A 12204-nucleotide genomic window follows, 5' to 3' on the forward strand; every position below is an offset into this window, starting at 1 on the left:
TCGTCTTTGTCCACCCACCTGCGGATGAACACTTAGGCTGTTTCCATCTCATGGCTGTTGCAAATAATGCTGTGGTAAATGTGGGAGGCAGATCATCTTTTCAATAACGTATTTTCATTTCCTTTGGACATGTACCTAGAAGTGAAAGTACTGGATCATACGGCAGTTGTATTTTTTTAATTTAAATTTTAGTTAGTTTACACACAGTACAGTATTGTTTTCTGGAGTAGAATTCAGTGATTCATCACTTACATACAAACCTAGTCCTCATCACAAGTGCCCTCTGTAGTACCCATCACCCGTCTAGCCCAGCTCCCCAGTCACCTCCTTCCATAAGCCCTCAATTTGTTCTCTATCCTCAAGAGTCTCTTATGGCTTGTTTCCCTCATCCTTTTTTTCTTTACCCCCTTCCTACATGTTTGGCTGTTTTTTCTTAAATTCCACATGAGTGAGGTCTTATGGTATTGTCTTACTCTGACTGACTGACTTAAATTAGCATAATATGCTCTAGCTCCATCCATGTCATCAAAAATGGCAAGATTTCTTTCTTTTTGATGGCTTAGTAATATTCCTGTGTGTGTGTGTGTGTGTGTGTGTGTGTGTGTGTGTGTGTGTGTGTGTATAAGCCAAAACTTCTTTATCCAGTCATCAGTTGACGGACATACATTTGGGCTCTTTCTGTAGTTTTGCTATTGTTGATAATGCTGTTTAAACATCAGAGTGCACGTACCCCTTTGAATCTGTATTTTTGTTTTCTTTGGGTAAATATCTAGCTGCAATTGCTAGGTCATAGGGTAGCTCTATTTGTAACTTTCTGAGGAATCTCCAAACTGTTTTCCAGAGTGGCTGCACCAATTTGCATTCCCACTAACTGTGAAAGAGGGTTTCTTCTCCCCGTCCTTGCCACCACCTGTTGTTTCTTGTGTTGTTAATTGTAGCCATTCTGACATGTATGAGGTGGGATCTCATCATATTGATTTATGTTTCCTTAATGAAGATCATATTGAACATCTCTTCATGGGTATGTTAGTCATCTGGGTGTCTTCTTTGGAAAAATGTCTTCATGTCTTTTGCCCTTTTCTTAACTGGATTATTTGTTTTTTGGATATTGGGTTTGGTAAGCTCTTTATAGATTTCGTATACTAACCCTTTATCTGATATGTCATTGGCAAATCTTCTCCCATTCTGTAGGCTAGATTTAGTTTTGTTAATTTTTCCTTTGGTGTGCAGAAGCTTTTTATTATGATGAAGTCTCAGTAATTCATTTTTGCTTTTTTTTTCCTTGTCTTTGGAGATGTGTCTAATAAGAAGTTGCTGTGGCCAAGGTCGAAGAGGTTGCTGCCCATGTTCTCCTCTAGGGCTTTGATGGTTTCCTGTCTCACATTTAGGTCTTTCATCCATTTTGAATTTGTTTTTGTGTGTGGTGTAAGAAAGTGGTAGTTTCATTTTTCTGCGTGTTGCTGTCCAGTTTTCTCAACACCATTTGTTGAAGAGACATTTTTCCATTGGACATTCTTTCCTGCTTTGTTGAAGATTAGTTGGCCATATAATTGTGGGCTCATTTCTGGGTTTTCTATCCTGTTCCATTGATCTATGTGTCTGTTTTTGTTCTAATCCATAGTGTCTCGATGACTACAGCTTTGTAATAAAGCTTGAAATCCAGAATCATGATGCCTCCAGTTTTGATTTCTTTTTTCAGAATTGCTTTAGCTTTTGAGGTCTTTCTGGTTCCACACAAATTTTGGGATTGTTCTAGCTCTGTAAAAAATGATGATGTTATTTTCACAGGGATTGCATGAAATGTGTAGATTGCTTTGGGTAAGATAGACATTTTAACAACGTTTGTTCATCCAAACCAGGAGCATGGAATGTTTTTCCATTCCTTTGTGTCCTCTTCCATTTCTTTCACAAGTGTTCTATAGTTTTCAGAGTACGTATCTTTAACTTTGCTAGTTAGGTTTATTCCCTAGGTGTATCACTGGTTTTGGTGAATTTGCACATGGGATTGATTGCTTGATTTGTCTTTCGCTACTTCGTCATTGGTGTATTAAAATGCAACAAATTTTTTAAAAAAGGATTTTATTTATTTATTTGACAGACAGAGATCACAAGCAGAGAGAGAGGAAGGGAAGCAGGCTCCCCGCTGAGCAGAGAGCCCGACTCAAGGCTTGATCCCAGGACCCTGGGATCACGACCTGAGCTGAAGGCAGAGGCTTTAAGCCACCCAGACGCCCCATAAATGCAACAGATTTTGCACGTTGATTTTATATCCTGCAACTATGATGAATTCCTGTATCATTCTAGCAGTGTTTTGGTGGAGTCTTTCAAGTTTTCTACATTGAGTATCATGTCGTCTGCAGAAAGTGGAAGTCTGGCCGCTTCCTTGCTAATTTGGATGCCTTTTGTTTCTTTTGTTGTCTGCTTGCTGAGGCTAAGACTTCCAGTACTATGTTAAATAGTCCCTATCTTGTTCCTGACCGAAGGGGAAAGGTTCTCAATTTTTCCCTTTCGAGGACGGTATTAGCTGTGGGTCTGCTGGGTGTGGCCTTTATGTGTTGGAGTATATTCACATCTGTCCCTGCTTTGTGGAGTGTTTGTATCAAGGCACAACGCTATATTTTGTCAAGTGCTTTTACTGCCATCTGTTGACAGGATCACATGGTTCGTGTCCTCTTTTCTTAGTGTGGAATCACATGCATTGATTTGCTAATATTGAACCAACCCTGCAGACCAGGAATAAATCCCACTTGATCGTGGTGAATAATTCTTTTATTGTCCTGTTGGATTCGATTTGCTAGTATTTTATTGAGAATTTTTGCATTCATGTTTATCTGGAATATTGACCTATAATTCTCCTTTTTAGTGGGGTCTTTGTTTGATTTTGGAATCAAGGTAATGCTGGCTTCATAGCAGCAGTTTGGAAGTTTTCCTCCCACTTCTATTTTTTGGAACAGTTTGAGAAGCATAAGTGCCAACTCTTCCTTAAATGTCTTGGTAGAATTCCCCTGGGAAGCCATCTGGTCCAGGACTTTTGGGAGATTTTTGATGACTGATTGGATTTCTTTGCTGGTTATGGTTTTCTTTTTCTTCCTGTTTCAGTTTTGATGATTTGTAGGTTTCTAGGAATTTGTCCATTTCTTCAAGGAATTGCTCAGTTGTTGGCATATGATTTTTCATAGTACTGTCTTATTGTTTGTATTTCTGTTGTGTTGGTTGTGATCTCCTCTCTCATTCGTGATTTTATTTATTTGTGTCCTTTCTCTTTTCCTTTTGATACTTCTGGCTAGGAGTTTATCAATTTTGTTAATTCTTTTGAAGATCCAGCTCTTAGTTTCATTAATGTGTTGTACTATTTTTGTTTGTTTTGTATCTGTATCCTTTATTTCTGCTCTGATCTTATTTCCTTTCTTCTACTGGCTTTAGGCTTTATTTGCTTTTTCTTTTTTAGCTCCTTTAGGTGTAAAGCTAGGTTGTATACTTGAGATTTTCCTTGTTTCTTGAGGAAGGCCTTTAGCGCAATATAGTTCCCTCTTAGGACTGCCTTTGCTGCATCCCCAATTTTTGGACTGTGATGTCTTCATTTTCATTTGTTTCCATGTATATTTAAAAATTTCTTCTTTAATTTCCTGGTTAATCCATTCATTCTTTAGTAGGATTTGTGGTTATTCCAATTTTTTTCTTGTGGTTGACTTCATTTCATAGCGTTGTGGTCTGAAAATATGCATGGTATAATTGCGACCTTTCTGTACTTGTTGAGGATTGATTTGTGACCCAATATGTGATACTCTGGAAAATGTTCCATGTGCCTTTGAAAAAAAAAAAAGAGTATTCTGCTGCTTTAGGATGAAATGTTCTGAATTTATCTGTTAAGTCCCTCTGATCCAGTGTGTCATTCAAAGCCCTTGTTTCCTTGTTGATTTACTGCTTAGATGGTCTGTCCTTTGGCTATAAGAGGGTTTGTTAACATTGCCTACTATTATTGTATTATTATGCATGAGTTTCTTTATGTTTATTATTAATTTATATATTTGAATGTCGGAAGTGGAGAACATAAATATTTACAATTCTTAGATCTTCTTGATGGGTAGACCCCTTATTATGATATAATGCCCTTCTTCATCTCTTGTTATAGTTTTTGGTCTAAAATCTAGTTTGTAGGGACGCTTGGGTGGCTCAGTCAGTTAAGCATCTGCCTTTGACTCAGATCATGATCCTAAGGTTTTGGGATCGAGTCCCACATTGGGCTCCTTGCTCAGCAGGAAGCCTGCTTTGCCCTCTGCCTACCCTTACCTTTGCTTGTGCTCTGTCTCTCTCTGTCTCAAATAGATAAAAATCTTCAAAAATAAAATCTAACTTTTTGAGGAACCTCCATATTGTTTTCCAGTTTTCATTTCCACCAGCAATGGAAAGGGATCCTCTTTGTCCACATCCTTGTCACACCTGTTGTTTCTTGTGTTGTTTTTAGCTACTCTTATAGGAGTGAGGCACTATCTCATTGTGGTTTTGATTGTATTTTCCCTGAGGATCAGTAATGTTGAACATTTTTCCTGTGCCTATTGGCCATCTGTAGGTCTTTTTTTTTTTTTTTTTTGAAAAATATCAGTTTATGTCTTCTGTCCATTTTTCATTGGATTGTTTGTTTTCTTGGTGTTGACTTCTATAAGTTCTTTCTATATTTTGGATTTGGGTGTTGACTTCTAAAAGTTCTTTCTATATTTTATTAGATATGTCATTTGCAAATATCTCCTCCCATTCTGTAGGTTGCCTTCTTGTTGAGCTGATTGTTTACTTCCCTGTGCAGAAGTTTTTGTTTTGATGTAGTCCCAATAGTTTATTTTTGATTTTGTTTCCTTTGCTTCAGGACACCTAGCTAATGTCAACGAGGTTACCACCAGTGTTCTTTACCAGGATTTTTATGTTTTCTGGTCTCACATGTAGATCTTTAATCCACTTTGAATTTATTTTTGTGCATGGGCTAAGAAAGTGGTCAGGTTTCCTTCTTTCGCATGTTGCTCTCCAGTTTTCCCAACACCGTTTGTGGAAGAGACCATCTTTTTCCTGTGGGGTATTCTTTCCTGTTTTGTCAAACATCAATTGAACATATAATTGTGGGTTCACTTCTAGGTTTTCTGTTCTGTTCTATCTTTCTAGGTGTCTATTTTTGTGCCAGTACCATACTGTTTTGATCACTACTGCTTTGTAATGTATCTTGATGTCTGGACTTGTGATGCCTGCAGCTTTGCTTTTCTTTTTCAAGATTGCTTTGGTTATTCAGGGTCTTGGTTCCATAGAATTTTTAGGGCTGTTCTAGCTCTGTAAAAATGCTGGCGGTATTTTGGTAGGGATCGCATTAAATGTGTAGATTGCTTGGGTAGTGTAGACATTTTAATAATATTTGTTTTTCCAGTTGATCAGCATGGAATGTTTTTCCATAGCTAAGAAAATAACCCTTTATATTATCCTGAAACATTTTCAACGACTCTGACTCTTCTGTAGATTGTCTTTTTGATGTTACCCTTATTATTCTTTTGTATTTGTCTTTTTTGTATACCCTTCTAGGTTTATAACTTCTGATTTAAATGCCAGCCAGGGATGATTTGAGCAATCACATTCACATGTTCTGTTTAGAGTTGATTAAGTGAGTATAATATAATGTTAATTGTGTCAAGACTGAGGCAGAAATATAAGTGTGACAATGATGCAATGATTTAAAGAAATCTAGAGTAAAGCATGTGCACTATGATTATAGCTACAGAAGACGTTCATTGTAGACAATAATATACCCAGGGCATGCTGTCATGTGTGGTACTGATGAGGCTTAATTTTTCTTATTTCTCCTACCCCAAAGCAATTCTATAGAGTTGTGTTATTGGTTTTTGTTGTTGTTGTGGTTTTATAATTAAATTGTCAATGCAAGCCAAAATATTAAGAGTACAATTTGGTCCACTATCATAGATCTACGTTTTTTCTGACAGTCATGAAATAAAAAGTTCAAATGAGCCAAAATAGGCATAGAAATGGATCTTTCATCATTCATCTGCTAATTATAATTTATTGCTGGCTTATTACAAAATTAATTACAATGATTTGTAAGAAAACAAAGATATCATTAAAAAAATTAGCTGCCAGTGGAAAGAAAAAGAAAAAAAGACAAAGAATAAAATGGAGCCAGGAAAGAGGCTGATAAGAAACATGTATTCTGGAATTCTGAAACATGTGGCAGGTGGGCCATGTACTTAAGTTTTTTAATAGCCAAAACAATAAACAATTTGGTTAATACAGTGGTCCATAAATGGAAAAAGTATAAACAAACTCAAGATGCCATCTAAATATTTAATTTTTTCGGCTAAGCTATAAAATTCTAAGATTGGGAATAAAATTATCTTCAGAACTCTCCTGTAGAAAATATTGTGTGATGGGATGAATATTATCAGCTGTCTTCTTTTAATGGACATAGCAGTCTCTCTTTCTTAGTGTCGCACCCATGCACAGCTTTCAGGTGAAGGAACTCTTGAGGCCGGTAGATCCAGGTATAGGTAAAAGGGCCCTTGGGTGGCTGGAGGTAGATTTTATCTATGCACTCGGTGGGGGAATATATTACATGTGAAGAAATGGATGAGGGGCATACTTTGCTGCTGCTGTTTTCTCCCTCTGTCAAGCTTAAAAATATTATTTATGGATAATTGACATACAGTGTTGTAAAGTTTCAGATGCATAACACAGTTGGCTAAGTGGCCGACTCTTGATTTCGGCTTAGGCCATGATCTCAGGATCCTGGAACTGAGCTCCACATCTGGCTCCACGCTTAGCGGGGGTCTGCTTGAGGTTCTCTCTCTCTCCCCCAACCCCCACTGTTGATCTCTCTCCCTCTCTAAAATAAATAAAATTGTACACACTGTTTACCACAATAAATATAGGTACCATTAGTGGGGGTCTGCTTGAGGTTCTCTCTCTCTCCCCCAACCCCCACTGTTGATCTCTCTCCCTCTCTAAATAAAATTGTACACACTGTTTACCACAATAAATATAGGTACCATCTGTCACTGTACAACGTTATCAGTATTATTGATTATAATTCCCTGTCCTGGACTTTACGTCTTCCTGACTTCCCTGTTTTGTAACTGGAGGTTAGTACCTCTTGAATCCCCTTCACCTATTTCTCCTATCCCTTCTGGCAACTACCAGTTCTCTGTATTTATAAGTCTGTATCTCTTGTTTATTTATTCCTTCCTTCCCTCCTTCCTCTCTCTCTCTCTCTCTTTCTTTCTTAATATTTTATTTATTTATTTGAGAGAATGAAAGTGACAGAGATCACAGAGGGAAAAGGAGAGGTAGACTTGTCACTGAACAGGGAGCCTGATGCGGGGCCCTCTCCCAGGACCCTTAGGTCATCACCTGAGCTGAAACAACCGTATGAGCTAGCCAGGTGCCCCTCTTGTTTGTTTTCTCATTTGTTTTTCTTTTTAGATTCCACGTATAAGTGAAATCATATAGTATTTGTTTTTCTCTGATTTATTTCACTTAGTGTAATAAGTCCGTCTGTGTTACAAGTGACAAGATCCCATTCTTTTTCACGGCCGAGTAATAATCCAGTGTGTCTGTATGTGTGTGGCTGTGTGTGTGTGTGTGTGTGTGTGTGTGTGTTAGCATGTGCCCCACACCTTCTTTATCTGTTCATCTGTTGATGGACTCTTCAGCTGTGTCCATATCTTGCCAATTGTAAATAATGTTGCAGTGAACATAGGAACAGAGGACCTGAATAGACATTTTTCCAAAGAGACATAACAGATGGCCAGCAGAAAGAAATGATTCTCAACATCACTAATCATCCCAGAAATGCAAGTCCAAACTACAATGAGATAACACCCCCACTGGTCCGAATGGCTAATAGCAAAAAGACAAGAAATAAGAAATATTGGAGAGGATATGGAGAAAATGTTACCCTTGTACACTGTGGTGGGGACACAAGTTGATGCAACCACTGTCGAAAACCATGTGGAGTTTCCTCAAGAAATAAAAAATAGTATTACCATACGATCCAGTATTCTGCTGTGGGTATTTACTCAAGGAAAACTCAAACACTAATTTGAAAACATATATTCACCCCGGTCAAACTTCTGATATTTGATGGGGGATTGTACTTCCTGGAATATCTGAGATACAGTTCTATATTTTACCACTCAAATACAGATTTATTAGCCTGGTGGACACTTGAGCATGGGCAGTGCTGAGAGTTTCTGAGGAAGTGAGGAACCCCAAAGTAAGATTTATCCTCACATGTATGGACATCCCATCTGATGAGTTATAGGAATACCAATGGGAAGGGCAATACTTCCTCTCAGAGAATAGTTTAGATTGTACTTTAACATACAGATTAATGGACAATGAAATTTTCTTGCATAAAGCACTATCAGAAAAATATTAACCTGACATTTTAAGGTGACAACTAAATCCTCACTTTGACTTGAAAAATCTCAATGAAGCATTCTTAGACTGTCTAACTCTATTATATTTTCCAGTGGGTTCTCTAAAACTATGGATTACAGCTCTGAGTTGTTTTGGGGTTTTTATCAAATGTCTGCCAAATGTAACTGTTCTTTCTTTTTTGAGATAGTGGGCTTATGGCCTATTTATGTCACTTTTAGTGTGTGATTTTAAATCTTCTGATCTGTCCATGGTGGAAAGCTTATATTTGTTTTCTTTAACAGGAAGAAATGATCCAGTTCAACAAAAATCAAACAGATTTCAAGAATTTAAAGGAGTGGGAGCAGTGTCATGGGAACATAATCCTGTTTTAACTCAGATATAAAGTTATGATTTGATTTGTCAAAAAAAATTTTTTATTGCTCTTGACCCTTGTAGTTCCTTAATACTCATGGTGTGTCTGCTGTGTGTACAGAACAATATTCTGGGGGAAAGGAGGGTTACAGGATATGGTAGTTGGAGCGAGGGGCTAATAAGCCTATTTGGGAAAATAACAAATATATTTCTGAAATGTTAGAAAAAAATAACAGAAAAAAAGACATTCGTGGATGGTTAAGGAAAGACCACAGAGCAATCACTAATTAAATTCAAAATTTAGGAACAATCAGTGCAAATGCCAAGACAACTTTGGAGACCAGAGTTTGCTGAACGAGCTTCCCGTCATAAAGCAAAGATGTAGTGTGAGTTCTGTATCTTGATATGTACATATGATGACAATTTTGAATTCCTCTGGAAAGGATTTTTTAAGTACAAGAAATGTCCTAATCAAACATAGATTTTAAAAAGTCAAAACAAGTGGTACTCATGATGTGTTATTTTTGAATAACAACATGTCATTTTCATAACTCTTTCCACATAGTATTTGCTCTGGCTTCATGCCAACCCTATAAAAAAGACTGAGGTAGGCATTTTTACTGATTTACTGCTGAGACCATCAAGACCTCGTAAAGCTAAGAGATTTGTCTATGGTGCCGCACTGATAATATCTTAGGAGTTTCATGAACTCCCTATTTTTCTTTATATTGCATAATTGCTGCTAGGGTAGGTAGAACTGGTGACTTAATAGCTTTCTTTTCATCTGATAGCCTCAAAGTACCTTTTCAGTACCCTGTTGAGTAAATGAAGGAAAATAAGATTACCAGCTACTGCCATGGCTCATATTGACAAGCCATTGTTTTATTTCTTTTGTGTCTGGTAATTCTGTTAATCCAGTAGACAAGTAGGGTTATCACCACGAGTAGTCATTGTCCTGTCATCAAGTGATAGGGGAGATTTATAGGACCTGTGTACATACTTCATGTGCTAAAGGAGTTCTCGGTCCATTTGGGGAAAGATCAGATGCACTCAGGAAAGTGGTAAGCCACTAACCTGGGTAGCATGCCATTACTCCTCAAAATGAGGGGTGGCAGGTTCTGTATCAGTGTTCTGAGGCAGGAGTGATCCAGGTGAGGTGGGACTTCAGCTAGACCTTCCCTGAGGGATTCGATTCCATGAGGTGGCAGAACTGGATAGGCATTGAGTGCAGTGAAACTTGACTGAAGGAACATGGAGAAATGAATTTGGAAGGAGGGAGGAAGTCCTATAGAAAAATTTAAACAATAGGTTGAAGAGTTGGCATCTGTAGGTGTTAAAAAGCCTTGAAAGAAATCTGTGTTTTGCTTAATTTCTCCATGCTTTGAAGGAGCAATTTTGAGATGACCGTTGCTGCATTGTGATGTGCTATGGTCCTGGGGTATGGCTAAAAAAACTAGAGGACTGACCAGAATTTATTGTTGTTTTTTATTTGAGGTTTATAAAGTGCTTTTAGCATACTTTGTATTTTGGCGGATTGTGAAATCTGAAATGAAACTGTTTATCCCCTTGACTGTTGAGGCCTTTTGTTATATGGCGCCAAATTTGAGGCTGAGGGTCTGTTGCTAAGATGGCGGAGCTCTCTAGGCAAGAGTTCCTTTGTCAGCCAGGGCGCAGCTTGCTTCCTGGGGAGGCGTTTGACTCCACTTTCCATGATATGTTCATGTGTTGCAGACACGGAAGAGGCAGGAATCTGTGCCTGATGGTTGGCAACGAGCAAGGAGACATTCTTCTGATGCGGTGGCTGGGTGGTGTCCTGTCAGGGCATCAAGCCTTGACACCGTCCCTTACCCAAGTCTTATTCTGTTCCTGTGGGGATGAGGATATCTTCTGGCATTTTTGCCAATCCTCATAAACTGAATTATTGTAGTTTCACTAGGGAGAGCTTATTTCTCACATCACTTTAATTAAACTACTAATTTCAGCAGTGAGAAGCTATTTCTGACATTCACTATGCTACATAGCGAAGCCTTTGGCGTTGATCAAGGTATGAATAGTTGAAGGAGGTATGGATAGCTGAAATGCTTGCCCAGATCTGCAGTGTGACCCTTTCTTATTTATTTAAATTTATTTATTTGACAGACAGAGATCACAAGTAGGCAGAGAGGCAGGTAGAGAGAGAGGGGGAAGTAGGCTCCCCACTGAGCAGAGAGCCTGATGCAGGGCTCGATCCCAGGACCCTGAGATCATGACCTGAGGCAGAGGCTTAACCCACTGAGCCACCCAGGTGCCCCGACCCTTTCCTATTGATAAAAGCCAATCCCGGGAGTCTGAATTGTCAATCAGGGCCAATGTCCCTAATGGCAAAGCTTAAATCTACAGACGTGTTGTATCTTACTATCTATGCTGAATGATAGTTTGTGAATTTCTTAGACTAATTTATTAAACACATGATGGAAATAGCAATGCTTGTCCTTGATTAACCCTGTTTAAACTAGAGCCTCAACATGGTGATTGTGATATACATATAGATATTTTTTGTTTTGTTTTTTATTTGTTCTCAACCTCTACCATACTGTTGTTTTCTTTGCCTTACTTTATGTTGATCAAAAGCTATGGGGAAATATTCTAAGTAAGGAAAGTGTCCCAAAGAGACTGGGGGCTTGCACATACTGAGTGCATACGTCCTAACATGGTTAAACATGTTATTCCGAAATCCTAAGGAGCAGTTTTTCAAGGTCTTCATAAGCCTCAGAGTGGCCTCCTCTGTGAGATTCCCACTGTGCTCCCTGGCCCTAGGTGTAATTTTGAGCCTTCTTCTCATTCCGTCCAGATTCTGTCGGTCTGCGGCTGGGAAGCACTTTGCCAGACGATCCCTGTCCAATTCTTTTATTCTTGGCAGGTTCGTTTGCTTTTTCATGGTTTCAATCCTAACCAGTCCCCAGCCTGGACCCAAGATAAGTTGGTTTCCTAGGCTTTTTGTTGTTGAGAGCAAGGAAGCTGTTATTGTGCCCTGGTGCTCAAGCACAGCCTGTCCTTTGACTTTGCTACAAGTGTTTACACCACCTTTAAAGGGACATGATATTCAAATGTCTTAAACATGCGAGTTCAGGGAGGGCTCCGATCGAATGTCTGGACTTTCTGATCCTATGATTTCTGCAGCCTCACATGGCATCTCTACCACCAAAGAAAGACTTAGATTTTGCTATGGAAAAGAAGTTGAGGGGCTCCTGGGTGGCCCAGTCGTTAAGGGTCTGCCTTTGGCTCAGGTCATGATCCCAGGGTTCTGGGACCGAGCCGCACATTGGGCTCCCTGCTCTGCTGGAAGCCTGCTTCTCCCTCTCTGACTCCCCCTGCTTGCGTTCCTTCCCTCCCTGTGTCTCTGTCATATAAAAAAATAAAATCTTTAAAAAAAAAAAAAGAAAAGTT

General features: G+C 38.8%; 1 protein-coding gene across 1 annotated transcript in view; it reads left to right on the forward strand.

The window, feature by feature from the left end:
* The window catches only part of FMN2 (formin 2), a 359646-nt gene that overhangs the window by 72203 nt on the left and 275239 nt on the right, over positions 1-12204 (forward strand). The gene's annotated exons all lie outside the window — the stretch shown is intronic.

Source organism: Lutra lutra, chromosome 15, assembly GCF_902655055.1.
Source record: "Lutra lutra chromosome 15, mLutLut1.2, whole genome shotgun sequence".
Taxonomy (NCBI): domain Eukaryota; kingdom Metazoa; phylum Chordata; class Mammalia; order Carnivora; family Mustelidae; genus Lutra; species Lutra lutra.